We start from the raw sequence: 21,269 nt of genomic DNA on the forward strand, positions 1-21,269 counted from the left end.
TAGAAATCTGCGAAGAAATATAATATACATTTTAAATTGATCAATTTATGATTTATACTTTAAAACACGCAGCTTACGGTAAAGATGAAGGTTCACTGTGTGAACGAATTTGTTTACGAATTAAATTAATGTTGTCATCTTCTTCGTCAGAAGAAGATAACAAGAATAACACAGATGGATCCATTTTATTATTATATGTTCATTTCTTATAAAAATTGCGCCAATGTTTCTAATAATTCTGCCAAAACAACCGTACGTTTATTAAGGTAGATGCATTAGCAATATGTCACAACAATTTAAAAAAGGATTTCCAAACATTAATAACGTTCTTATTTTCTTACCACGAAATTATTATTCAAAGTATTTTTCAAAAAATTTCACAAAAATTTAAATTTTTTCATTCATAATAATGCTTTTTTTCGTTTTTGTTTTAAAATAAATACTTTTTCGGCATCTACCTATAATTATGTTAATTAAAGAAAATATAGGCTTTCACAGTTCGATTACCGGTTTTCACAGTTCGATTACCGGTTACTATCGAAAAAATCGATAACAATGCTTAAACGTTTTCGATCGAGACTTATAATGCCGTTTCTTTGTCGTGTCGAAAACAAATTCACGAGTAATTTCTCGATCAAATCGACTGACATAATTAGGCCCCTGATCTGCCTGTATGTGTCGGGCCCACCCACAAGATGGTGATTGGGATGGCTCACACGGTAACATCCAAGCAGGTACGAAAGCATCTCATTGTGTTGCTTTACTGGAAGAATCTTTGCCTCCTCATGTAGATGGTCCACTGAAGATTTGAGGAGGCACCCTGTTGCTGTTCTCAGGGCGGCATTCTGGCAAGTTTGAATCTTTTTCCAATTCGTATCACATAATCTCAGGGACCAGACTGGCGCCGCATAGCTTACAACAGACCGACCTATCGCGTTATATGTGGTCAACAAGGTTTCTTTATCTGCACCCCAAGTGCTGCCGGCTAGGGACTTGAGGACCTTGCTCCTACTTTTCAGTTTGTCGCAGATAGCCGTGGAGTGCGCGCACGACGTGAAAGTAGTGTCCAATGTGACCCCTAAAATTTTGGGGCAGTTTGTGGTCGGAATTCTGCTACCGTCGACCATGACATTCAATTCTCTTAAAAACTGCGCTGTCCATGTGGTGAACAGAGTGGCTGTAGATTTTGTGGCGGAAATCTGCATATTCCTCGAATGGAAAAAGGTGGTAAGATCGGTTAAATAGTTGTTCAGTCTCTCACAGATGTTATCAGGATAGGTACCCGACGCCAGGATCGTGCAATCTGGAGGGGGCGGAATACAGGAGAGGTAGAGGTTAAACAGTTCCGGAGATATCACCCCACCTTGGGGAACTCCCTGTTTCACTCTACGGGGTTTGGACTTCTTGTTCCTGAATTCCACGTACGACTGGCGTCCACACATATAATTGACTATCCAACGTTTCAAGCTTGGCCGGAGGCTTGTCTGCTCAATGTCCTCAAACAGCGTGGAGTGCCTGACTGTATCAAAGGTTTTTGATAAGTCAAGCGCCACCATCACTGTTCAATCGTACGGCCTTCTCTGATTGCGTCCTTGACAAATATGTGTGGTAATGGCGTGCAGCGCAGTTGTCGTGCTGTGCTGCTTACGGAAACCATGCTGATGATCGGCAACTTGATAGCTATTTCTGATACTGGGGAGGAGCAAGGCCTCAAGTGTCTTTGCTACGGGCGACAAAAGCGAAATCGGTCTGTACGATTCGCTTTTGCTGGCATCCTTGCCTGGCTTCCGTAGTGGGACCACCCTGCCCATTTTCCACACCTCGGGAAAAAAGAGGGTGGATAGCGACAAGTTGAGATACTCCACTCCCGGCTCATTCAGCTGCTTCAGCATTACCATGGAGATTCCGTCAGGGCCCAACGCTTTGGATGATTTAGCTTTCTGATGGCATTGGCAACATCATCCATTGTAAACTGTGGTGGTTCCTCCTCGGTAGGAAGAGATCTGATGCGACGTAATACTCTTCTCTTCACCCTGTCACTCTCGGGGTGCTCGACAAACTGTCGATTGAAATAACTTGCGCACCTCTTCGGGTCAGTCAACGTAACGTCGCCAAACGTGACTAAGGTCCTATCTACCCTTCTTACAGGGTTCGAGAGTGACTTAACCGTTGCCCACAATTCACCTATACTGGCTCCAATATTGCAACTCTTCAGATGATTTAACCATTTGTTGCGCTTATGCTCGCCGACCAGCCTGTTAACTTCCAGTGTCAGCTCCCTGAGTCTGGGGTCATTGGGGTTGGTTCGGCGAAGCTCATCACGCTCATTTGCTAATCCCGTCGCCTCTGCTGGGAAATTTGGTCTTACTTCGGGTATTCGACCAACAGGGATATGGCGAGCGGCTGCAGCAGTGATGTCTCGGAACGTCCTTTCCGCTTCCCGAACATCAGAAGGATTGGCCAATTCTCTGAAGCGGTGATTGGTGAACTCTCTGAAACCCGGCCAATCAGCTTTCTTATGATTGACGAATGTGCGGCGTTCAGAGGTAATGAAATCGGTTGGTCTGCTAATGGAGACAATTATGGGGAGATGGTCTGATCCAAGGGAAATTACGGGTTGCCAGGTAATGTCATTTGTCAGACCGGGTGACACGATGGTCATGTCTGGCGGGCTGTGACACTCTGACATAGCTGTCTGCTCAGCCAGCGCTGTACCTCTCTGGTCGTTTCCGAGGGCCGAAAGCCACATCTCATGATGGGCATTAAAGTCCCGCAGGACCAGACGATTATGACCTTCCAAAAGCGTGCTAATGTTGGGTCTATAACCTGGAGTTTCAGTTGTATTTAATATGTTAGGCAACTCTACCTCGACAGTTCCACTCCTGACTGATATGTCCATACATTCCACGCACGGGTCATTAGAGCCAGGCTCAGGAGAAATAATGTAATGGAAATGTAATAGGAAAGCTAATCCCTTCCTCAGTACGTTGTAACCCACCACAGCTTTGTAAACTGCAGTTGTTGAGCTTGGCTTTCTTCTATATCCGGATAGTAAAGAGTCCAATCGATCACCCACAATAGATCGATCAACTTCCTACACCCTCCCTCGTTTTCTTAACACAAGTGGTGCTATTTTACTGATATATCTATGTATATGTTTGTATGTCTATTGCGGCAGGAGGCACAAACCAAACAACAACCAACCATCTCCATACGACCAACAGATACTTCTCTCAGTACTACGACGCTACGTGCAGAACGTGTATATTACTATGATGATGTGGATGATGATTATGGCGATGATGACGATGGTGATGGTGGTTTTGTGGCAGCGCATTATGGAGCAAAGAATCAGAAGAAGGCAATCAAGCTATAAAAAATATATAACACACGGCGATACTTATTCACCATTAAGAGTGCGAGTCAAGTATGTTTTTGTTCTTGTTATTCTTCTTCTGGTGTTTCGTTGTTGATGCCTGCTGCAGTTTGCTTGTCTTTTCTATTCTGTAAAGAACACACTGGAGGTTGTGTGGATGGTGGTGGTGGTGAATGTTGTGTGGAAATGTGGCACAATAGTACAAAGCAGCAGTTTTCTTCAGCAATAGTATGAATGTGGCGCTCACGTAGGGAGAGAATTAAAAAGGTGAATGAGTTGCATATAATGTGAAATAGATATGCAAAAGACAGCAGCAGTGTTATTCCTCTGTGTGTATGTGAATGTGTGGTTTCAACAGAAATTAAGGCCTATTTAAATTTAATGCTTTACAGCAGAAAGAATAAAGATAAAAAAATTTTATTTTAAGATAAAAGTTTTGTGATTGGTTGTTAAAATTATTGTGGAAGGTATATTGAATTCGTGCAGGATGCTGGTGTTGTAGATAAGGCACCTGATAAAGAACAGAATCATTGAGTTTTTAATGCAAAAGGAGAATATTTTTTTTATCCCTAAGGAAATTCTATATTTCACAAATCTGAAAATATTAATGCAGTACAGGGATAGGCAAGGAAGTCTTATAGAGCACCAATAGAGCAAATATTATTATGGAAAGAGTTCTAAAGAGCACTCTTTCCTACAGAGCACCCTACCTTAGAGAAAGGGTCCTATAGAGCACCCTTTCTTATAGAAAGTGTCCTAAAGAGCATCCCTTTTTTGAGAAAGGGTCCTATAGAGCACCCTTTCTTATAGAAAGTGTCCTAAAGAGCATCCTTTTTTTGAGAAAGGGTCCTATAGAGCACCCTTTTTTAGAGAAAGGTTCCAATAGAGCACCCTTTCTTAAAGAAAGGGTCTTTTGGAGCACCATTTCTTAGAGAAAAGGTAGTATAGAGCACCCTTTCTTAGAGAAAGGATCCTATAGAGCACACTTTCTTAGAGAAAGGGTTCTATAGAGCACTCTTTCCTGCAGAGCACCCCATCTCAGAGAAAGTTTCCTATAGAGCACCCTTTCTTAGAGAAAGGGTCCTATAGAGCACCCTTTCTTAGAGGAAGGGTCCTATAGAACACCCTTTCTTAGAGAAAGGGTCCTATAGAACACCCTTTCTTCGAGAAAGGGTCCTATAGAACACCCTTTCTTCGAGAAAGGGTCCTATAGAACACCCTTTCTTCGAGAAAGGGTCCTATAGAACACCCTTTCTTCGAGAAAGGGTCCTACATAGCACCCTTTCTCACAGAAAAGTTCCTATAGAGCACCCTTTCTTAGAGAAAGGGTCCTATAGAACACCCTTTCTTCGAGAAAGGTTCCTATAGAGCTCCCTATCTTAGAGAAAGAAGGGTCCTATAGAAAACCCTTTCATAGAGAAAGGGTCCTACCCTTTCTTAGAGAAAGGGTCCTATAGAACACCCTTTCTTAGAGAAAAGCTCTTACAGAACTCTCTTTCTTATAGAAAGGGTCCTATAGAGCACCCTTTTTTAGAGAAAGGGTCCTATAGAGCTCCCTATCTTAGAGAAAGGCTCCTATAGAGCACCCTATCTCAGAGAAAGGTTCCTATAGAGCACCCTTTCTAAGAGAAAGGGTCCTATAGAGCACACTTTCTTAGAGGAAGGGTCCTATAGAGCAACCTTTCTTAGAGGAAGGGTCCTATAGAGCACCCTTTTTTATAGAAAAGGTCCTATAGAGCATCCTTTTTTAGAGAAACGGTTCTATAGGTTCTTTCATAGAGAAAGGTTCCTATAGAGCACCCTTTCTTAGAGAAGGGGTCCTATAGAGCACCCTTTCTTAGAGAAAGGGTCCTATATAGCAACCTTTCTTACAGAGAGGGTCCTACAGAAAAACCTTCTTAGAGACAGGGTCCTATAGAGCACCCTTTCTTAGAGAAAGGGTCCTATAGAACACCCTTTCTTAGAGAAAAGCTCTTACAGAACACTCTTTCTTATAGAAAGGGTCCTATAGAGCACCCTTTTTTAGAGAAAGGGTCCTATAGAGCACACTTTCTTAGAGGAAGGGTCCTATAGAGCACCCTTTCTTAGAGGAAGGGTCCTATGGAGCACAATTTCTTAGAGAAAGGGTCCTATAGGGCATCCATTCTTATAGAAAGGGTCCTAAAGAGTACCCTTTTTTATAGAAAAGGTCCTATAGAGCATCCTTTTTTAGAGAAACGGTTCTATAGGTTCTTTCATAGAGAAAGGTTCCTATAGAGCACACTTTCTTAGAGAAGGGGTCCTATAGAGCACCCTTTCTTAGAGAATTGGTCCTATAGAGCACACTTTCTTAGAGACAGGGTCCTATATAGCGTTCTTTCTTAGAGAAAGGGTACTATAGAGCATTCTTTCATTCCTATGGAGCACCCTTTCTCAGATAAAGGGTCCTATAGAGCACCCTTTCTTAGAGGAAGGGTCCTATAGAGCACCCTTTCTTAGAGGAAGGGTCCTATAGAGCACCCTTTCTTAGAGGAAGGGTCCTATAGAACACCCTTTCTTAGAGAAAGGGTCCTATAGAACACCCTTTCTTAGAGAAAGGGTCCTATAGAACACCCTTTCTTCGAGAAAGGGTCCTACCCTTTCTTAGAGAAAGGGTCCTATAGAACACCCTTTGTTCGAGAAAGGGTCTTACAGAGCACCCTTTCTCACAGAAAAGTTCCTATAGAGCACCCTTTCTTGGAGAAAGGGTCCTATAGAGAACCCTTTCTTGGAGAAAGGATCCTATAGAGCATCCTTTCATAGAGAAATGTTCCTGTAGAGTACCCTTTTGTTGGGGAAAGGGTCCTATAGAGCACCCTTTTGTTAGAGAAAGGGTCCTATGGAGCACCCTGTCTCAGAGAAAGTTTCCTATAGAACACCCTTTTTTAGAAAAAGGGTCCTATAGAGCACAATTTCTTAGAGAAAGGGTCCTATAGAGCACCGTTTCTTGGAGAAAGGGTCGTATAGAGCACCCTTTCTTAGAGGAAGAGTCCTATAGAGCACCCTTTCTTAGAGAAAGGGTCCTATGGAGCACCCTTTCTTGGAGGAAGGGTCCTATAGAGCACCCTTTCATAGAGAAAGGGTCGAATAGAACACCCCTTCTTAGAGAAAGGATCCTATAGAGTATCCTTTCTTAGAGAAATGGTCCTATAGAGTACCCTTTTGTTAGAGAAAGGTTCCTATAGAGCACCATTTCTCACAGAAAGGTTCCTATAGAGCATCCTTTCTTAGAGAAAGGGTCCTTTGGAGCACTGTTTCTTAAAGAAATAGTCCTTTAGAGCACTCTTCCATAGAGAAATTGTACTATAAATACCCTTTTTAGAGAAAGGGTCCGTTAGAGTCCCCTTTCATTGAGAAAGGTTTTAAGGCTTTCTTAGAAAAAGGTTTTCTACAGAGCAGCCTTTCATTAAAAAAGTGTTCTATAGAACTCCCTTTATTAGAGAAAGAGTCCTTTAGATCACCATTTTAAAGCCTCTTTGCAATTCCATGTTGGTTAAAAGTATCTCCTGCCAAAATCCAAGATATTCAATTCATCTATTTCCACACTTTTTTGGCCAAATTTAGAAGCGACAAAGGAATAGTTTCTGGCTGCACTTAGACCAAACAATGCCACAGAACATAAAACAAAAAAGGTCCAACAATAAAATGTGTGGAACGTAAAACAATTGTTGTCGCCAACAACAAAATAAAAACTTTAGACTTCTGGGTTTTTTGTTTGTTGTGTGCGACTCGCAGAGCACAGCAACATTCATCGCAGCAATGAATGTGGATATTGTTGTCAATGCTGGAAGAATGTTTTGGGCTAATGTTACAACAATTGTTGTCGCCTTTAAGTTCTTCTTCTTTTCAAGCTAGGGAGTTAGTTGTAAGCAGACAAACTCAGTCAAGTGAGGCATCCAGCCTACCAGCCAGCCATCCAGACAAAGTGTTAGTTGTTGATACGTGTTTTGTATGAAGAAACTTTTTCCAAAGGCAGTCAACAACATAAAAAAGACAAAAACAAATGTGAGGAGACACCAAAAGAGTAGAGCCACCACATGACGACAATGATAGCGACGATGATGATGATGACGATGGCACAAGTGCGGTAGCAGCAACAACAAATACAACAAGAAAAAACAATTAAAATATATTTTTAAAAATAGAATAACAACAAACAAAAATAACAACTACAACAAATTGCCCACCACCACCATACATACATTTTTTGTGTGGAAATTATGGTTGCAGCAGGCAGCAGCGAGAGCTTATCCAAGACTACTTCTTTGCCATTTTGGTTTCTTTTTTGTTGGTATTATTTCTTTGTCGTTCACATTTCTTTTGCAGGAAGGGCTATAAGGCACAGAAGGCAAAACTGAATCCAAAATGGAAAAAGAGATAGTCGTCACACACATTGGAAACTATTCGCTGCTAGACACACGTGTAATTTTTCGGGCCAGACCATTGCTAGTAGCCACATCATTAGTGGGTGGTGCGGGCGGTGGAGTAGGTACCGGGCAAAATGTTTACCAGACAGTCAAATGCTTTGTTTGTGTTTTTGTGTTTCTGTTGTTGTTACTGCATTTCAAATGTATGTTTCATTATTTGTTGAAAAAGAAGAAGACCCAATGAATGGAAAATGAAAACAACAACAGCAAAAAACAACATTGCCCAGTGGTAGAAGTAGTGGCAACAACAATAAACATTGTTGCAATGTTGTTTGTTGTCGTTGTTGTTATGAATAAAGTGTTCAGCAGCCTACTTAAAGGTTTATATTTTTTAAATTGTTGTGGAATTTTTAAGGGCCTGTTATTGCACCACACGTTTGCCTGTGTATGTGTGTATGCTGGCATATGTTTGTTTTCGAATTGTGCAACGTGTGGCATAGTTAGCGGAAACACACTAGCCATACAAATACTGCAGGTAATGTAACTGAAACAAAAAATATAATAAATAAATAACAAGAGCGGCAGGTGCGTCCTCGTTAGGGGTCTTCTATAGAATAGGAGACCTCGTTTGGGGTCTTCTATAGAATAGAAGAACTCGTTAGGGGTCTTCTATAGAATAGAAGACCTCGTTAGGGGTCTTCTATAGAATAGAAGACCTCGTAAGGGTCTTGTATAGAATAGAATACCTTGTTAGGGTTCCTCTATAGAATAGAAGACCTCGTTAGGTGTCTTCTATAGAATAGAAGACCTCGTTAGGGGTCTTATTTAGAATAGAAGACCTCGTAAGGGTCTTGTATAGAATAGAATACCTTGTTAGGGTTCCTCTATAGAATAGAAGACCTCGTTAGGGGTCTTCTATAGAATAGAAGATCTCGTTAGGGGTCTTCTATAGAATAGAAGACCTCGTTAGGGGTCTTCTATAGAATAGAAGACCTCGTTAGGGGTCTTCTATAGAATAGAAGACCTCGTTAGGGGTCTTCTATAGAATAGAAGACCTCGTTAGGCGTCTTCTATAGAATAGAAGACCTCGTTAGGGGTCTTCTATAGAATAGAAGACCTCGTTAGGGGTCTTCTATAGAATAGAAGACCTCGTTAGGGGTCTTCTATAGAATAGAAGACCTCGTTAGGGGTCTTCTATAGAATAGAAGACCTCGTTAGGGGTCTTCTATAGAATAGAAGACCTCGTTAGGGGTCTTCTATAGAATAGAAGACCTCGTTAGGGGTCTTCTATAGAATAGAAGACCTCGTTAGGGGTCTTCTATAGAATAGAAGACCTCGTTAGGGGTCTTCTATAGAATAGAAGACCTCGTTAGGGGTCTTCTATAGAATAGAAGACCTCGTTAGGGGTCTTCTATAGAATAGAAGACCTCGTTAGGGGTCTTCTATAGAATAGAAGACCTCGTTAGGGGTCTTCTATAGAATAGAAGACCTCGTTAGGGGTCTTCTATAGAATAGATGACCTCGTTAGGGGTCTTCTATAGAATAGAAGAAGACCTCGTTAGGGGTCTTCTATAGAATAGAAGAAGACCTCGTTAGGGGTCTTCTATAGAATAGAAGAAGACCTCGTTAGGGGTCTTCTATAGAATAGATGACCTCGTTAGGGGTCTTCTACAGAATAGAAGACCTCGTTAGGGGTCTTATATAGAAGAGAAGACCTCGTTAGGGTTCTTATATAGAAGAGAAGACCTCGTAAGGGTCTTCTATAGAATAGAAGACCTCGTTAGGGGTCTTCTATAGAATAGAAGACTTCGTTAGGGGTCTTCTATAGAATAGAAGACTTCGTTAGGGGTCTTCTATAGAATAGATGACCTCGTTAGGGGTCTTCTATAGAATAGATGACCTCGTTAGGGGTCTTCTATAGAATAGATGACCTCGTTAGGGGTCTTCTATAGAATAGATGACCTCGTTAGGGGTCTTCTATAGAATAGATGACCTCGTTAGGGGTCTTCTATAGAATAGATGACCTCGTTAGGGGTCTTCTATAGAATAGATGACCTCGTTAGGGGTCTTCTATAGAATAGATGACCTCGTTAGGGGTCTTCTATAGAATAGATGACCTCGTTAGGGGTCTTCTATAGAATAGATGACCTCGTTAGGGGTCTTCTATAGAATAGATGACCTCGTTAGGGGTCTTCTATAGAATAGATGACCTCGTTAGGGGTCTTCTATAGAATAGATGACCTCGTTAGGGGTCTTCTATAGAATAGATGACCTCGTTAGGGGTCTTCTATAGAATAGATGACCTCGTTAGGGGTCTTCTATAGAATAGATGACCTCGTTAGGGGTCTTCTATAGAATAGATGACCTCGTTAGGGGTCTTCTATAGAATAGATGACCTCGTTAGGGGTCTTCTATAGAATAGATGACCTCGTTAGGGGTCTTCTATAGAATAGATGACCTCGTTAGGGGTCTTCTATAGAATAGATGACCTCGTTAGGGGTCTTCTATAGAATAGATGACCTCGTTAGGGGTCTTCTATAGAATAGATGACCTCGTTAGGGGTCTTCTATAGAATAGATGACCTCGTTAGGGGTCTTCTATAGAATAGAAGACCTCGTTAGGGGTCTTCTATAGAATAGAAGACCTCGTTAGGGGTCTTCTATAGAATAGAAGACCTCGTTAGGGGTCTTCTATAGAATAGAAGACCTCGTTAGGGGTCTTCTATAGAATAGAAGACCTCGTTAGGGGTCTTCTATAGAATAGAAGACCTCGTTAGGGGTCTTCTATAGAATAGAAGACCTCGTCAGGGGTCTTCTATAAAATAGAAGACCTCGTTAGTGGTCTTCTATAGAATATAAGACCTCGTTAGGGGTCTTCTATAGAATAGAAGACCTCGTTAGTGGTCTTCTATAGAATAGATGACCTCGTTAGGGGTCTTCTATAGAATAGATGACCTCGTTAGGGGTCTTCTATAGAATAGATGACCTCGTTAGGGGTCTTCTATAGAATAGATGACCTCGTTAGGGGTCTTCTATAGAATAGATGACCTCGTTAGGGGTCTTCTATAGAATAGATGACCTCGTTAGGGGTCTTCTATAGAATAGATGACCTCGTTAGGGGTCTTCTATAGAATAGATGACCTCGTTAGGGGTCTTCTATAGAATAGATGACCTCGTTAGGGGTCTTCTATAGAATAGATGACCTCGTTAGGGGTCTTCTATAGAATAGATGACCTCGTTAGGGGTCTTCTATAGAATAGATGACCTCGTTAGGGGTCTTCTATAGAATAGATGACCTCGTTAGGGGTCTTCTATAGAATAGATGACCTCGTTAGGGGTCTTCTATAGAATAGATGACCTCGTTAGGGGTCTTCTATAGAATAGAAGACCCCGTTAGGGATCTTCTATAGAATAGATGACCTCGTTAGGGGTCTTCTATAGAATAGATGACCTCGTTAGGGGTCTTCTATAGAATAGAAGACCCCGTTAGGGATCTTCTATAGGATAGAAGAAGACCTGGTTAGGGGTCTTCTACAGAATAGAAGACCTCGTTAGGGGTCTTCTATAGAATAGAAGACTGTCTATTAAAATAACTTCTTTGGATCAGTCAGCTTATCGTCGCCAAATGTGACTATTTTCCTATCTTCCTTTTTCCCAGGGTTCGAGAGTGATTTAACTATTACCCAAAATTCACTTATTCCGGCAACAATTTTGATACTCTACATATTATTTAAGCACTTGTTCCGCATATGCTTATCGACCAACATGTTAACTTCTAGTTTTAGCTCCCAGATTCTGAGGTTGGCACGACGAAGCTTATCACGCTCATTTGCTAATCCCGTTGCCTGTGCTGGGGAATTTGGTCTCACTTCGGGTATTCTCGGAACGTCATATCTGCTGCCCGATCATCAGAAGAGTTGGGCACATCCCTGAAGCGGTGTTTAGTGAACTTTCTGAAACTAGGCCAATTAGATATCCCATGATTGATGAAAGAGCAGCTTTCAGAGGGGATGAAATCGGGCGATCTGGTGATGAAGACAATTATGGGGAGATGGTGTGATCCAAGATAAGCAAACGACACAATGTTCATGTCTAGCGAACTGTGACACTCTCCGCTACTTCTGGTAAGGGCGTACCCATTGACCGAGCAAATGTAGAGCTATTTATCTTCTCAGCCATCATTATACCCCTCCGAAGACCGAATCCCACAACTCATGATGTGCATTAAAGCCTCTCAAGACCAGACGCATATGACCTTCCAAAAGCGGACTAATGTTGAGCTTATAACATGGAGTACAGCTATGTATCTGCGGTATGTATACATGACAGAAAGAAAGCATTTTCAGGGATTGAAACAATAACGGCTGGTGTTAAATGTTCCACATGGAAGAGTCTAGAAGAACCCCTGAGATGCACCCACTCCCGCCATATATTACATCTCACCGAAGCTTGGATGTGGGTGAAGATGCGGATGAGACAAACTAAACACATTCATATTGGTCGTGGGTTTTCCTCCGTCCCAGCACTGACCAAAATATGCGGAGCACGCATTCCGAGATATGCTGCCCCCAAAACAGAAAAACGATACAAAATAAAAGCATGTGTATACTGAGGTGGCAGCCGCTGGCCGAAACACGGGTGTTGTTTGGTTCCGCGTGGGATTGAACTCAGGGAAGATTCATGTCGTCTATAAAAACTAGCACCAGTTCGTTTATAAGGCTCTTTTCTGTTATTCTATAAAGTTCTTCACCTTTAAAGAATCCCTTCAGCTCGTCTATAAAGACTCTATAACGTCTATAAAGACTCCCACTCGAGGTCTTCTATAAAGACTACCATCAGCTCGCCTATAAAGGCTACCTTCAGCTCGCCTATAAAAACACGCTTCAGCTCGTCTATAAAGACTCCCTTCAGCTCGTCCATAAAGACTCCCTTCAGCTAGTCTATAAAGACTCCCTTCAGCTCGTCTATAAAGACTCCCGTCAGCTCGTCAATAGACTCCCTTTCGGCTCGTCTATAAAGGCTTCCTTCAGCTAGTCTATAGACTCCCTTCAGCTCGTATATAAAGACTCCCTTCTGGTATTCTATAAAGACTCCCTTCAGCTCGCCTATAAAGACTCCCTTCACCTCGTCTATAAAGTCTGCCTTCAGCTCGTCTATAAAGACTCCCTTCACCTCGTCTATAAAGACTCCCTTCTGGTAGTCTATAAAGACTCCTTTCAGCACATCTATAAAGAGAACCTTTCTGGTCGTCTATAAGGACTCCCTTTAAAGACTCCCTTCAGCTCGTCTATAAAGACTCTATAACGTCTATAAAGACTCCCACTCGAGGTCTTCTATAAAGACTACCATCAGCTCGCCTATAAAGGCTACCTTCAGCTCGTCTATAAAAACACGCTTCAGCTCGTCTATAAAGACTCCCTTCAGCTCGTCCATAAAGACCCCCTTCAGCTAGTCTATAAAGACTCCCTTCAGCTCGTCTATAAAGACTCCCGTCAGATCGTCAATAGACTCCCTTTCGGCTCGTCTATAAAGACTTCCTTCAGCTAGTCTATACACTCCCTTCAGCTCGTCTATAAAGACTCCCTTCTGGTATTCTATAAAGACTCCCTTCAGCTCGCCTACAAAGACTCCCTTCACCTCGTCTATAAAGACTCCTTCCAGCACATCTATAAAGAGAACCTTTCTGGTCGTCTATAAGGACTCCCTTTAGCTCGTCTAAAAAGACTTCCCTGCAGGTCTTCTATAAACACACCCTTCAGTTCGTCTATAAAGACTCCCTTCAGCTCGTCAATAGACTCCCTTTCGGCTCGTCTATAAAGACTTCCTTCAGCACGTCTATAGACTCCCTTCAGCTCGTCTATAAAGACTCCCTTCTGGTATTCTATAAAGACTCCCTTCAGCTCATCTATAAAGACTCCCTTCTGGTAGTCTATAAAGACTCCACATATCTATAAAGAGAACCTTTCTGGTCGTCTATAAAGACTCCCTTCAGCTCGTCTGTAAAGACTCCCTTTATGTCGTCTATAAATACTCCCTTCTGGTAGTCTATAAAGACTCAGCTCGTCTATAAGGACTCCCTTAAGCTCGTCTATAAAGACTTCTCTGAAGGTCTTCTATAAAGAAGACTCCACCTTTAGGTCGTCTATAAAGACTCCCCCTCCAGGTCTTCTATAAAGACTCCCATCAGCTCGCCTATAAAGACTCCCTTCACCTCGTCTATAAAGTCTGCCTTCAGCTCGTCTATAAAGACTCCCTTCTGGTAGTCTATAAAGACTCCTTTCAGCACATCTATAAAGAGAACCTTTTTGGTCGTCTATAAAGACTCCCTTCAGCTCACCCATAAAGACTCATTTTATCTCTTCTATAAAGACTCATCTTCCAATCGTATATTAAAGACTCCTTTCCGGTCATACATTCTTCGTCTACAAAGGCCACTTTCAGACATCCTTCACCTCGATAACAAAATCTCTTCAATACACCTTATGTTTATTTATTATGTGAGACGCTTAAAGCCAATAAATAATTTACAAGTTAATTGCTTTACAATTACCGCCCACCCCATTCCGATTTCTCAAATGAAAATAATCTAATTTCTTACTCATCAAACGTTACTGGTTTATTCGTGCATGCCCCCCTCTGCGCCAGAAGTAAGAAGAAGAGGAAGAAAAACCCCATATATCAGACACGCCTTTGAAATTGAAGAATAGAATTGTTTATCATATGGACTGCATGACTCTATACGACGACGATGATAGTGGGTATGTGGAAAAGCAAGAAGAAGAAGAAAAAAAGAGTTTTTGCGGCTTAAAAAGAACCCATTCAAACACAAAAATATAAGTACATACATTAAGCTAGCGTTGGCAGCAGCGTCATACAACAATATTTCTGCGTATAAATGCAACTGAAAACTGTTGTGTTGTAGTTGTTGTTGTTTCTGTAGTTGGCTGGTAGAGATTGGTGTTGGTTGCTAGTCAGTCATTACTGTGTTTCTGTTTGTTTGTTTGTTATTACTTTTTGAATGTCGTTGGGTTTTTGTCGTCTATGTCACGGTATGGAATGATGTTACCGGAACTTAATACACCTTCTGGAATGATAAGTGTAGTTGGTAAGCGAATGTGAGTGTGTGTGAGTGTTTGGGGAAAGGCGGGAGGGAGGTTAGGGGCTACTTCTTTACTCTTTTGTTGATAATACTTTTTCAATGTGAATGGTGGGCTTTTGATTTTTGTTTTCAAACTTTTAAAAAGAAAGCAAAGCGAAAACGAAAGAAAACGGACGGATGTTAGAAAACCTATAAAAGGCATATTATGAATGGAAATGATTTGTTTCTTGTTGTTGTTGTAGTCTGATAAAATGCGTAATCATATGATCAGTTATTTTATGACAATTAAAACTGGGGTCGTTCTATAATTATGTGGGCTGATTATTAAATATTAAGGTGTATCTATATTGCTAATAAAGACGAATGGTAGAAGTTTTGAATAATACAACCAGACACTCTTCAGCACATTCATTAGAACTGCACTTAGCTCGCCCCTTAAGCAGGGCGACTTTTGGAAACCAAATGCGTTTCGGACAGCGGCTGCCAACCCAGCATCAAACCTATGCTGCAACAACAAACCAGAGTAGTTTAGGATTGATGGCTGAACAGATTGATTGCTCTACGTATTGCACGGACAATGATAACGCCCCAACCTGAATTAGTGGAGAGTGTTACAGTTTGTCGGACATAACCATCGTGTCACCTGGTCTGACAAATGACGTTACCTGGCAACCCGTCATTTCTCTTTGATCAGACCATCTCCCCATAATTGTCTCCATTAGCAGAACGCCCGATTTCATAATCTCTGAACGCTGCGCTTTCGTCAGTCATGGGAAAGCTGATTGGCCGAGTTTCGGAGAGTTCACTAATCACCGCTTCAGAAATCTGCCCAATTATTCTGATGTTCGGGTAGCGTAAAGAACGTTTTGAGACACCGACACTGCTGCAGCCGCACGCTATATTCCTGCTGGTGGAATATCCGAAGTGAAACCACACTTAGGAGACGGGATTAGCAAATGAGCGGGCTGAACTTGGTCAAACCAACCACAGTTACCCCAGGGTCAGGGAGCTGACACTGGAAGTTAAATCATCTGAAGAGTTGCAACATTGGAGCTGAAATATGTGAATTGTGGGCAACGGTTAAGTCACTCTTGAACACCGGGAAAGAAGGAAGATAGGACCTAAGTCACGTTTGGCGACGTCACCCGAAGAGGTGGGTAAGTTATTTTATTCGACAGTTTGTCAAGCACCTCGGGAGTGACAGGGCGAAGAGAAGATTAGTACGTCGCATCAGATTTTTTTCGTGCCGATAATGAACATCCACAATTTACAATGGATGATGTTGCAAATGTCATTAGGAACACTAATCCTCGAAAGCGTTGGGTCCTAATGGAATCTCTTTGGTCATTCTGAAACAGCTGGATGTGACGGTAGTGGAGCATTTCATTAAATTTCTTAACCTGTCGCTAGACAACTTCATAGTTCCCCAAGTCTGAAAAATGGGCAAGGTGGTCCCGCTACTGAAGCCAGGCAAGGATGCCAGCAAAGGTGAATCGTACAGACCGATTTTGTCGCCCGTAGCAAACGCCCTTGAGGCTTTAGTCCTCCTCAGCGTCAGAAATAACTATCCAGTTGCCGATCATCAGCATTGATTCTGTCAGCAGCACAGCACGACAACGGGGCTGCTCGCAATCTCCACAAATATATGTCGAGGACTCAACCAGAGTAATCCGTGTGATAGAACAGTTATTGTGGCGCGTGATGTATCAAAAGTCTTTGATACTGTCAAGCACTCCACGCTGTTTGGGGACATTGAGCAGACAACCCTCCGGCCAAGCTTGAAACGTTGGATAATCAATTATATGTGTGGACGACAGTCGTATGTGGAATTCAGAAACGAAGTCCATACCCCGTAGAGTGAAACAGGTAGTTCCCCAAGGTGGGGTGAGTTATCATCGGAACTGTTTAACCTCTAAATCTCCTGTATTCCACCTCCTCCAAATTTTATTGAGATCGTTACATATGCGGATGATTGTACGATTTTGGTGTCAGGTACCTTCCCTGATGTCATTTGTGAAAGACTGAACTCCTATTTGACCGATGTTACCACATTTTCCCCCCGAGGAATGTGCAGATATCGGCCACTAAATCTACGGCAACAAAATTTCGACCACAAACACCCTAAAATTCTAGGGGGCATATTTGACAGCACGTTCTCATCGTCCGCGCATGCCGCAGTTATCTGCAACAAGCTGAAAAGTAGCAAAAAGGTCCTCAAGTCACTAGCCGGCAGCACCTGACGTGCAGATAAATAAACCTTGTTGACCAGGTATAATCCCAGTAAAATCTTCGATGAAAAATCATGAGTTGAATCATGGTGCAAGTGACCTGGCATGTCATCTTTTTGTCATTTTCACTCATGAATTTTATATGAGCGTGACCCCCAAAAGATGACGTTCTTTTTTGGATCCTAAGCATTTCATTTTAACCAATGCATTGACATGTCATTTTCACCAATGCTTTGGCATGTCATTTTAACCCATTCTTTGACATGTCATTTTAACCAATGCTTTGACATGTTATTTTCACCAACCCCTTGCCATGACATTTTCATGTCTTGTTTGGAAAATGGAAATGCTCTATTGAAATATGGACAAACAAAACTCTTTATTATTTCAAACCAATTCACGAAATAACTGCAATTAATTGATCAGCAAAAAGTTTACATCCAAAATTGCAATGTAATCACCACCGCTGCAACGCAAAAGATTACTTCCTCCGTTCTCCGCAACAGATATTCTTTCATCTTACAAAAGGTTTTTTCTATTATCTTCCCATCACCAGTTCAGATTTCGACATGGACTCCAAATGCACTCCTTTAAGTATTTTTGTTTCGTAAATTACTTTGTTTAGTGACAAAAATATGTAGGGATCTACAACAAGGGAGAGACTTTTTCTGGAAAATACCATTTATGCTTAATTAATTTATTTTTAATTGTTTCTTTCCAAAAGTCGTTTCTTCTTTATTTTCAGATTCTTGTTCCCTTTCGTTTCGGACTTTTTTTTTCAAATTCCAAGAAGCGAGATTTGATTGATTTCGTTCTATGTCAGATTTAGAACAGACAAGGGAACTTTTAAAATAGCAATGTGTGCAGTCCGATTCTATTTTTAGCTCGATGATTGGGACTTCATTTTTATTGCAGACATTTCGAGCTTCATACAATACCAATTGTTTAGAAGTTTTAGTTGTCTGATATGCAGGAAATGTAAGACAACATCACGACGACAGTTCTAACAAATTTGGTCTGTTCCAGAACCTGCAAGAATCTACTAATTTTTACTACGATAACAATTTTTCCTTTATGTTATCGGAAAAAATAGTAAAAATTAGTAGATTTTTGCAGTACTGGAACATACCAAAATGAAAATAAACAGGTGTGTAAATAAAAACACAAACATCATATCTATTGGATCGATGGAATGGGTACAAATGCTGATGAAAAGATCGGATCTTTCACGACTTCCTTTGCATTGGTTAAAATTCTAATGAAAAGATCGGATCTTTCACGACTTCCTTTGAACCAATGCAAAAGATGTCATGAAATCACGTCATCGCAAAGAACCCATTCCTTCAAATTTTGCTGGGATGCGATAGGTAGGTCTGTGGTAAGCTATGTGGCGCAAGTATGGTCACCGAATATAAGAGCAACGCGATGGAAAAATACCGCCCCGAGCACTGCAACATTGTGCCTCCTCATGTCTTCAGTGGACCATCTACATGAGGAGACAAAGATTCTCCCAGTACCGTAACTCAATGAGATGCTTTCGTTGCAGTATTTGATCGGATGTTACCGTGAGAGCCATCCTAATCACCAGATCAAGGAGAATCTTCACGATCTAAAAGAAGAAGTCCCGCGTTAGAAGAGAGAACCCCTAGATCAACATGCGCATTAAGCGAGAGTGAATAGCATTCGTACGGACGCAGTTGCAGATGCCTAAAGCAGCTATAGTGTGAATGCGGTCCGTCTAAACTCCTATTGGCAAGCATCGACGGCACTGTCCCGCACATGACACGTCATCTTTTCAACTGCCCCGCCAGACCAACTCAACTTACTCCAGCGGGTCTGTGGTTACATCCCATCGAAGAAGTCACGTTCCTGGAACTGTAGATTGACCCAGAGTTAGATTAAGCGGAATATACAAACATATAATAAATAATCACTGTTACAACAACAACAAACCAAAGAGTTTTGGCTCACCTTCGTTCTGGTTGGTGCAAGGATTGTTGATATATACCATGAAAAACATCTGTCCAGCATGGGGTACAGAACCGAGCGAAGTCCTGCACATTATTAACTGTCTGTCCAACTTAATATTTGATTTTAACCTAATATTTCGTACCTAAAAAGCCTGATAAAAGCTCCCGTCCATGTGTCCGTTCATTACAAAGCTATTTTTTTTTTTTTGTAAATGTTTGAAAAAATAGTATCTTTACTTTAGTGTTCAAGCAACTACAGTCCGGCATCTAGTTTCCCCTATCTTTTAATTTTGTTTAATGGTGGTCACTTCAACCATTTTATAATTTCCACAAACATGCAAAATATTCAACTCCACGTAGACGATTTGATAACACGAACCAACATTCACAGCAAGGATACACAGTTTTATGAACTTTACAATGAAGGAACTTTCTTTTTTTCTAACAAATCACTGACACTTCTTTTGGTATTTGTACACCATGACTTTCTCACTTAATTCATTTTGATTTTACTCTTTAAATAACAACTTATATTATTGCGATTTAAGCGCATCCACAATGTAATTATCCACAAATTGAAGTTAAACGAAATCATCCATTTCCAGCATAAAGAAAACACAGATGACAGCTGTTCAATCAGGCAACAGCAAGAACGAACAAACCACAATGCAAGAGTACCGAGGAGAGAACAAGAGAAGTGACCAGAAAAAATATCCAATCCAATAAGAATTTGAAGACGAAATATAACACGAAAAACTCTTGTTCAGCGTTATGGGGGAAAACTCAAAGCATAATTCATAAAATGTTGTAAACAAAATATAAAAAAATTAACAAACAAATGCATTTTGTTTGGTTATTTATCGGCTTTGGACGGCTGTTTTTTGTTCATTCTTTCGTCTTACTTTCCTGCACTTTTTCTTCTTTTTACCTTTCAGCTGTTGGTTCCTTTTTCACCTGCCTGTCTTTGACACTCTTGCTTGCTCCGAATCAGCAGTGTTGAATTGATTTTTTGAAGTATTTCCTCTTTATTATTTGTTTAAACTTTTCTTCTGTGTAATTTATAGTTGTAGTTAATCATATTTCACTTTTTTTCTTGAACAAAAATTTTCCTTGTCGCTGATACAACGCACACCAATGAACATTCTTTTTTTCCACTCACACTTTTTATGCACGAACGAAGATTATTTTTTTTCTTTTTATTAAACTATATTTTTCTGCTAATTTTTCTTTTTATTTTAAAGAAATTATTTTACATACATCTCTCCCGTTCTCACTTTGCACTTTTTATCATTATTATTAATTATATTATTTATTTTATTACTTTCTACTTTCTTTAGCAGATTATCAACCGACTACGATTTTTTTCTGTCCTCAAGAAAGACTACAGAGGCGGGGGCCAATGATTATTGACGGAGTCATTGCTGTTTTTGATCTGGCACAGACAACAAAGCGAATCGATTTTGTCGGCGGCGGCGGCTCAACCCTTCAAGACCGACGGCGGCGCGCGAACCAAATTTTGTCGGCGGCGACTGAATTTCGGCATTCTTTAAAAATGAAGTCCCGATTTACATTAGGCGAGTTTACTTTCGGCAAGTTTTGTCGTTCTCTATTAAACTTTCCTCTTGTGTTTATACAAACAATACTGCTTCGGCAAGTTTTGTTTTCAAAACATTGGAAATAATGTCAAAAACGAAAAATATAAAAGGAATTGCCTGAAAATTGCCGGTACGAGCAATTTTTTTTTTTCACTTCCATACACCTTACGTGTCTCTCCTACAAACTGAGACGTGCCGCAAGTGAACTCGCCTAATGTAACCCTGCGTTTATACATGACAGGACAATTGAGTTCATGTATTGATTGTCAAAAGCCCAAAACTTACCTGTGTAACGTAGGCGTCCTGACAACTGCAAAAACAGTTGTAAAAGTAGTAATGAAAATCATCGATTTCTTTTCGTTGTTTGTTCACATATTTTGTTTTTGTTCAAGTTCTTTTGTTTTCAACAAATTTCAATCATTATCTCATTTATTTTTACAAAAATGTGTTAACCCGACTGTCTCTGAAAAAATGATGGACAGCTGGAAGACAGCCGACAAATGTATGTATGTGTTAGTAAATCAGAGTTGTATTTGAAGACAAACTGTCTGGTGTAAACGCCTAGAACAGAATCAATCGTCGCTTGCTTTGCTTGCTTCCCCAAATGTCAAATTATA

General features: G+C 40.9%; 1 protein-coding gene across 3 annotated transcripts in view; it reads right to left on the reverse strand.

The window, feature by feature from the left end:
- Window positions 1–20,662, reverse strand: part of Pak (serine/threonine-protein kinase PAK 3-like protein) — a 66,919-nt gene extending 46,257 nt beyond the window's left edge. For 2 of the 3 annotated variants that reach the window (XM_073974842.1, XM_073974832.1), the window contains exon 1: window positions 19,986–20,492. The gene's annotated coding sequence lies outside the window, so the exon portion shown is untranslated. Of the gene's footprint in view, window positions 1–19,985 lie in introns of all 3 variants that reach the window. The other variant, XM_073974851.1, reaches the window with a different exon arrangement.
- Between the last annotated feature and the right edge of the window lie 607 nt (window positions 20,663–21,269).

Source organism: Musca autumnalis, unplaced genomic scaffold (genome assembly GCF_047663935.1).
Source record: "Musca autumnalis isolate F117 unplaced genomic scaffold, ASM4766393v1 scaffold_1, whole genome shotgun sequence".
Taxonomy (NCBI): Eukaryota; Metazoa; Arthropoda; class Insecta; order Diptera; family Muscidae; genus Musca; species Musca autumnalis.